Source organism: Micropterus dolomieu, unplaced genomic scaffold (genome assembly GCF_021292245.1).
Source record: "Micropterus dolomieu isolate WLL.071019.BEF.003 ecotype Adirondacks unplaced genomic scaffold, ASM2129224v1 contig_13430, whole genome shotgun sequence".
In the NCBI taxonomy this organism is placed as follows: Eukaryota; Metazoa; Chordata; class Actinopteri; order Centrarchiformes; family Centrarchidae; genus Micropterus; species Micropterus dolomieu.
Window position 1 is genome coordinate 6,330 of NW_025742416.1, and position 6,981 is coordinate 13,310.

Genomic DNA, 6,981 nt, shown 5'->3' on the forward strand with positions numbered 1-6,981 from the left:
AACATCGGCTGCGAGGCGGTCACTCTGCGCACGTTTGAAATGAACTAATGTGAATCACTAAAGGAGATGTGAAACGCGAGCAAATTCAAACTACACTCTTTTAGTGTTTTCGAAAGCCTGCAGCTCTTGTGCCGCTCCGGGTGACCCTGCAGCTGCAGCAGATGACACGAACGTTGTTGTTACTGACACACATGAGGCTGATGCTGTCGTAACGTTACCTGGTGAGTGAAGATAGCATGTACGCTATCATTACCGGAACTGTAACAGCATTGTTGGTATATTAAATTGCATCTGTTAGCCTACTAGTTAATATAATAACGTTAATGTGGTGGATCAATGAATGCAGGATATTATGTGTGTACAGTAGTAGCAGTTCCTGGATGCTTGCTCATGCATTTATGCTCATACAGTAGGCTACATAACATTGACAATGGTTTTGGAAGATAAGTGTGCTTGAGATGATGTGGACCACTACTTGTTTTGAAATGGCTCTGTTGTGTGAAGCACTTTGTGTTACATGTATTTGTATGAAAAGTGCTATATAAATAAAGATTGATTGATTGTGTCCTCACAGTTAAAAATCTGTAATAATGATAGAACTGCACATAAACCTATGCTTATTGTTATTACTGCTACTAATAAGGTTCAGCTTTCCATTATTGTTAATATTTGCAACTTACACTCTTAAATGTGCACTGAAAATTGCCAGCTGATAAAACCAGATTGATATAACATCTAAGGCTTCATCTTAACTGGGTGATTAACACTAAACATTAGAAAATCAGTCTATTCTCCCCACCTGCACAGGTGTCATTTACAATGGGGACGCTGGGGACGTATCCCCACCACATTTTGAAAGCATTTGTTAAAAATGTTCTGAAAAATAGCAACAAGAAATGTTAAATAACAAATGTAAGTGCTATGAGAAAGGTTTTGTTTTGGCACAATAAGAAAACATGCAACACAGTGTAAATATAAAAAAAAAGATCTGCATTGTCCAAAAGAAAGAGAATACTTAAAAAAAACAATTTACTGATTACTGCATTGTATTCCATCATATTATTATATTCTGAATTGTTGAAAATGTTAGCAAATAATGTGGATAAATACTGACAACATGTCAAACAAAGACACAGATACTTACTGTTGAGAATGTTTCTTAAGGGGCTTTGTTGATGTAACAGGGAAGGGTAAGACAGGAAGAGTAATGTAGCTGACCCCATAAGTGTTTTCTGACCTTCCAGTTTTAGGTATTTCTCACATGTACTTGTTCTTTTCAGGGAGACAACAACAGACTGATAAGGTAGAGTCAGTAGCTCAGGCGTCGGGCTGGCGGATATCAGCGTTCACTGGGAATCTTACAATGTTGAGTCTTACAAGAATGTTTACAAGAACTCACTGGTGATAGTGATAGATTCCAATATGACGACGCATTTCAATAAAATGCAAATTAATTATTTAAAAATCGTACAATGTGATTTTCTGGATTTTTGTTTTAGATTCCGTCTCTCACAGCTGAAGTGTACCTATGATACAAATTACAGACCTCTACATGCTTTGTAAGTAGGAAAACCTGCAAAATCAGCAGTGTATCAAATACTTGTTCTCCCCACTGTAGCTGTTGAAAATAGTAATTGCATTTTGTTTTAACATGGCTACACAGCTCGACAAAGGCCACAGGATCGGACTGTGTTCAATTCTGCGGGGCCTTTGAGCTGGCCTCGCGCGGCCACAATGACACCGCGTCCTCTGCCAACCCTGGCGTTTTCAGTAGATCTTGTAGACCGCTGGACAGTGTGTTGGAGGAGCTACCGTTTTCAAAGGCACCTCAAAGACTTTTGGACTGTGTGCTGTCAGTTCTTAAATATTACATTCCGGAGGAAGTAAAAAATGCAGAATATCTTGCTATTCAGGCAGATGAGACAACTGAGATTTCCACCCACTGTCAGTTGGTGCTCGTGTTACGGTACATGGACAAGGAGAACAACAGCTGTTGGCTGCAGAGGTAAGCTGGATAGTTTATTGGCAGCTCTGAAGTGTTAAGATGTGGTTATTTCCAGTGGTGGACAGAAACTTTTTTTTTTTGAACCTGTCCTGCCCGGCAGCCTGGTTTAGAGTATGATGAGCTGGAAACCATATTGTGCCAGGCAGATTTTACTATAACAAGAGAGTATTAATGTACTCCTTTGTCTGTTTTATTATTTATTAATTATGTAATTTTGTCACCGGGCCGGACGGGGGGGCAGACACGGGGATGATGGGGCACAAACAGACAGCACAGAGAAAGGACAACACCTGCAAGCGAAGGGGGAGGGGTGCTAGGGGCAAAGAAAAAACAACAAAAAAACAAAAATTAAGAGACAACCAGCCGAACAGCAGCAATAAACAGCTGACATGGGAAGACAACTAAAAGGGAAATGAGACAAGAAACAGTCAAGCACAATAAATAAGCAACACAGCACAGCCACGCGATAATAATAATACATTTAAATAAGTAACTGAAAGAAAAGCATCAAGAATAATTCTACCAGGGACAACCTACATTTGTTTGTGTGTGACTATATGTGAGACTGGTGCACAGTAACTTAAGCAGACCTATTGTACTGAAGTAGAAATTAGAGGTATTTGTACTTTACTTGAGTATTTTCTTTTCATGCCACTTTCTATGTTTGTTTTCACGGTTTATGTTTTTGTATATCAATAAAATATAATAATAAAATAATACTGGCATTAAATCATTTCTGACTATTTCACAAAGCACTAGTATCGTGCAGTTTGTGTTAAATTGAACTGGGACGGTTACTGAAACTGACTGGATATGAAACAGCCGCACCTAACATATTTTTCACCAGCCGCTACTGAGCCGCACATAAACAGTTTTACCCCCATTCATGTTAACAGAGGGCTAAACCGGAAGTTAGCCTGCTCGGCCGGCAAAAGTAAACACAGTGGAAGCTGTAGCGCCACCGCTGACTAGCGTTTTGGGTTGTAATTGCAGAATGATGGAGACACCGACGCACAAGTATGAATGAATGGCTACGTGCATAGCCTATAGCGTAGCTACGCAGGGTCGGTGTAGACCCCACGCAGGAGTATAAATCAAGCTTAAAGCAGCCTATAAAACAGTCTGTAGGATCTCCTACGGATGGTGATGTCATTTTCCAAGAGAGGTGATTGGTCAGTTGGTGGCGTTTTTATAGAGTTGATCTCTTATCTGGAACATAACCTGCTCCGGAGCAGCTGTTCAGCGTAAGTTAACATGGCGATCTACCCCGGTAAGAGGGGAACCACTGTCTTGGGACTGAAAACACAGGGTTAAGATCAAAGTTACCTCAATACGCTCAAATCTTGCTTTATCGTACAGGCCCCAGGTCTGAAAGAGGGCTATAGCACAGTCCTTATAGGCTATAAAACGTCTCTGGTTATAGCCAAGCCGTTGATAATAGACCACTGATTGCCTCGATTTCGCCAGGTGGGCTAAAAGCAGACTACACGTTGCCTGTCCAAACCAGAGCTATATCATGGCTACAGATAGACCATGTCAATAAAATGATATTCAATATCTTGTAGACATTAATGACATTGCAAAAAGTAATCGGATATCAACAATCTCACGCGCTGCCTGGGGAATAAAACACTCTTAATCATTTTTGACTATATTGATTAAATGTGGGCTACAAATAGCCGGACTGCCAAAAGCAAAATCGTGGCTACGCACAGGCTGCACGTAAAACGTGAAAGAACCTTGTAATCACTGTTGACCTTTCTCACATGATGGAATATCTACACCTTGTAAGTTATTTTGGCAATAATGTCGTGTAACCAAATGTAAGGTCATTGTGGATAGAAGTACTCATAGTCGCTTGCTGGGTGGCTTATCAAGGTAACTTCAGGAGTAACTTTGTGACATCGGGTGCAATTTCCCGAGTAACCCGTACTATGAAAGGTAGATAGATGTTACCCGAGGTCTGTTGCCATGGCAGTTTACGCTGCATCTTTAAACTGCTCTAAGCAGGTTTTGTTCGTGGTTAACTCGAGGTTACCCTGTATGTGTGGACTACACACCACATCTGTACTCAGAGTTAATGATGAGAAGTATTAATACACACCACTTGATACAATATTTTAAGATTTAATCCTGACCTGTTTCAATGCAGTTGTAGCTAAAATGACGTTATTCTTGAGAATAACAGCAATATATGAGAAGGCGCCTAATAATGCTTGATCATACATACACGTTCGCACATACATACATACACGTTCTCACATACATACATACACGTTCTCACATACATACATACACGTTCGCACATACATACATACACGTTCGCACATACATACATACTGTCATTTGTAAGTATGTATGTATCCGCAAGGTGAGTATTTTTGCATGCGCAAGCTTAGTATGTATCTATGTGTGAGTTTAAGTATGTGTATATGTGAGGGTAAGTATGTGTGTATGTGCAAGGGAGTATGTATGAACGTGCATGCAAAGTATTAAATTTTGGCCTAGGCGGCTTCTCATATAAACAAGAGACACAACTTGTAATTTGAAACAATACAAACAGTACTGTTTCAGAAATTTACTTGCCGTGCTCGAAAGCAGTTTTTTACGAAGACGGCCGCGGGAAACAATGACGAAATCATGTGATATTTGGCCGCTCCATCAAGGGTTGTGTGCTGAAGGTGCTTTCACAGCTTGGACTCCAAATGCAGTCAGGGCTCTGAGAAAATCGCCGTGTTGCTTTTGTCCTGTGTTACTTTCGCCCTGGTTTACCCCCTCCGGCCTGGATCCGCTGTTGCCTTCAGAACGGTCTTAATTCTTCGTGACATACTTTCAACAAGGTGTTGTTGCATTTTCGTCCACACAACTGCTGCTCACTGGATATTTTCTCTTTTTCGGACCTTTCTCTGTAAACCCTAGAGATGGTTGAGTGTGAAAATCCCAGTAGATCAGCAAATTCTGAAATACTCTATACTCAGCCTGGTATAGAGTATGATGACCTGGATACCATATTGTGCCAGACAGATTTTACTTTAACAAGAGAGTATTAATATACTCCTTTGTCTGTTTTATTATTTATTTAATTATGTATTGATTTGTCAACGGGCCGGACAGGGGGGACAACAGGGAAAAGCTGTGGGAAACACCAATTGCAGAAAGCAACAAAACCTGCAATAGAACAGAGAGGGGGGCTTGGGGAGGAGAAAAACAACAACAAAACAAACAAAAAAAAAATAGTAATAATAAAAGACAACCAGCCGAACAGCAGCAAAAAACAGCTGACATACAAAGACAACTAAGAGAGAAATGAAAACAAAAAACAGTCACGCACACTAAATAAGCAACACAGCACAGCCACGAGAGCTGGAATAATAACAATTAATTTAAATAAGTAACTTTAAGAAAAGCATCAAGAATAATTCTTCTCAAGGATTCAATTGATCTAAAATAATATCTGCTTTGCTTCTGGGATTAAAGGAGAATAATGACAGACATCAACTTCCAGCTCCAAACTAATAAAACACAATTTATTTCCATGTGTTGAAGCCATCACAGTGAACCAGAGCAAGTTGACCAAAACATTTCCCAGCAGCCACTTCTCCCACAGCAGAGTCCAAACAGTGCTTCCTGTTCTCTACAGTTAGGTGTCTTATCAAGGACGTGCACAGGAATTTTGAAGGGCAGTTGCTCTGACCTGAAAAAAGGCACCCCCCCCCCAAAAAAAAAACAAACAAAAAAACATGGGCTATATGAAGGACTGAGAAAAAAACATTTTTTTATTAAAAAATATACAAAAAGTAAAAACACTTAAATACAGCACTCAATAACCTAAACTACTATTAATAACAAAACAGAAAAACATGACTCGAGTCATGAAAAAAGAGTTCCTTATATTATTGTTTATTGTTTTTTTTAATCTTTATTATTATTTTTTTTTTTCCTTTTTTTTTTTTATTTGAAAATAAATAATCTAGATTGAATTGACAGATGGGGAAAACTCGCTTCTAATAAAATATTAAATAAAAAAACGCTTAGATTTCGGAAAAAAATACAATCCTTTTTTAACCTTTTGGCTTCCCGTACATTCAGTTGCGCTTCTAGCTCGTATTCACTTCTGTTGGTACGTATCACGTATGGTAACTGGGCAAAACTACGCATGATTTGTTGTAGTATGATTGCATAAAGGAAGGAAACAGGAATTCCGGTAGGGAACAGAATCGACTGACGTGCAGGCAGCGCTGCAGCAGTGCAGCCACTTAAACAGAGTTTGCCCTTCCCCTACTGACTTTCACTTTCGGTGCAAGTGGAGTGAATGAGGCTTTGCGATCGCGATTATTTTTTTATTTTATTTTTTTTTTCTCGGAAGGGCGAGTCGGAAGGGCAACTTGAGTCAGGAAAGGCAAACGGGCAGTTGCCCGGGCAACCAGAGCAACCCCCCTGTGCACGTCCCTGTGTCTTATTGAAAATGGTCTCAGTAGATGACAGGATCTGTCTCGTCTCTATCCTTTCTATGGGCCTCCATTTCTCCTCCTGTTTCCTCCCCTTTCTCTCTCTCCCTCTTTCTCTGCCTACATGAAGCTGACTGTGGAAATGTTGTCATCATTCATACTGATGAACTGCTGATATCATTGCTGTCCATTCTGCAGCAACACACAGAGGCCAAAAGCTTGTCTATGAACCCTTTCCTCATGAAGACATACAGGACTGAGTCTGCAAGAGGACTCAACCTAAGAAAAATGAAAGACAGGCTAAAGAATGTCACATCATCCTGTTCTCCCAGGTAAAAAATGATGGTGGGCAGGTACAGCAGGGTGTAAATAAGCAGCACCAGAACCGAAATTCCCACAATTTGTCGTTTTTCATCAGAGGGGACTGAGGTGGAAGCAGACAGGGCTTTGAGGGTCCCAACCAGGAAGAATGTTAACAGCGGGAAGGGAAGGAGGAAGAGGATGGCGAAGATTATGTATGTCCCCAGA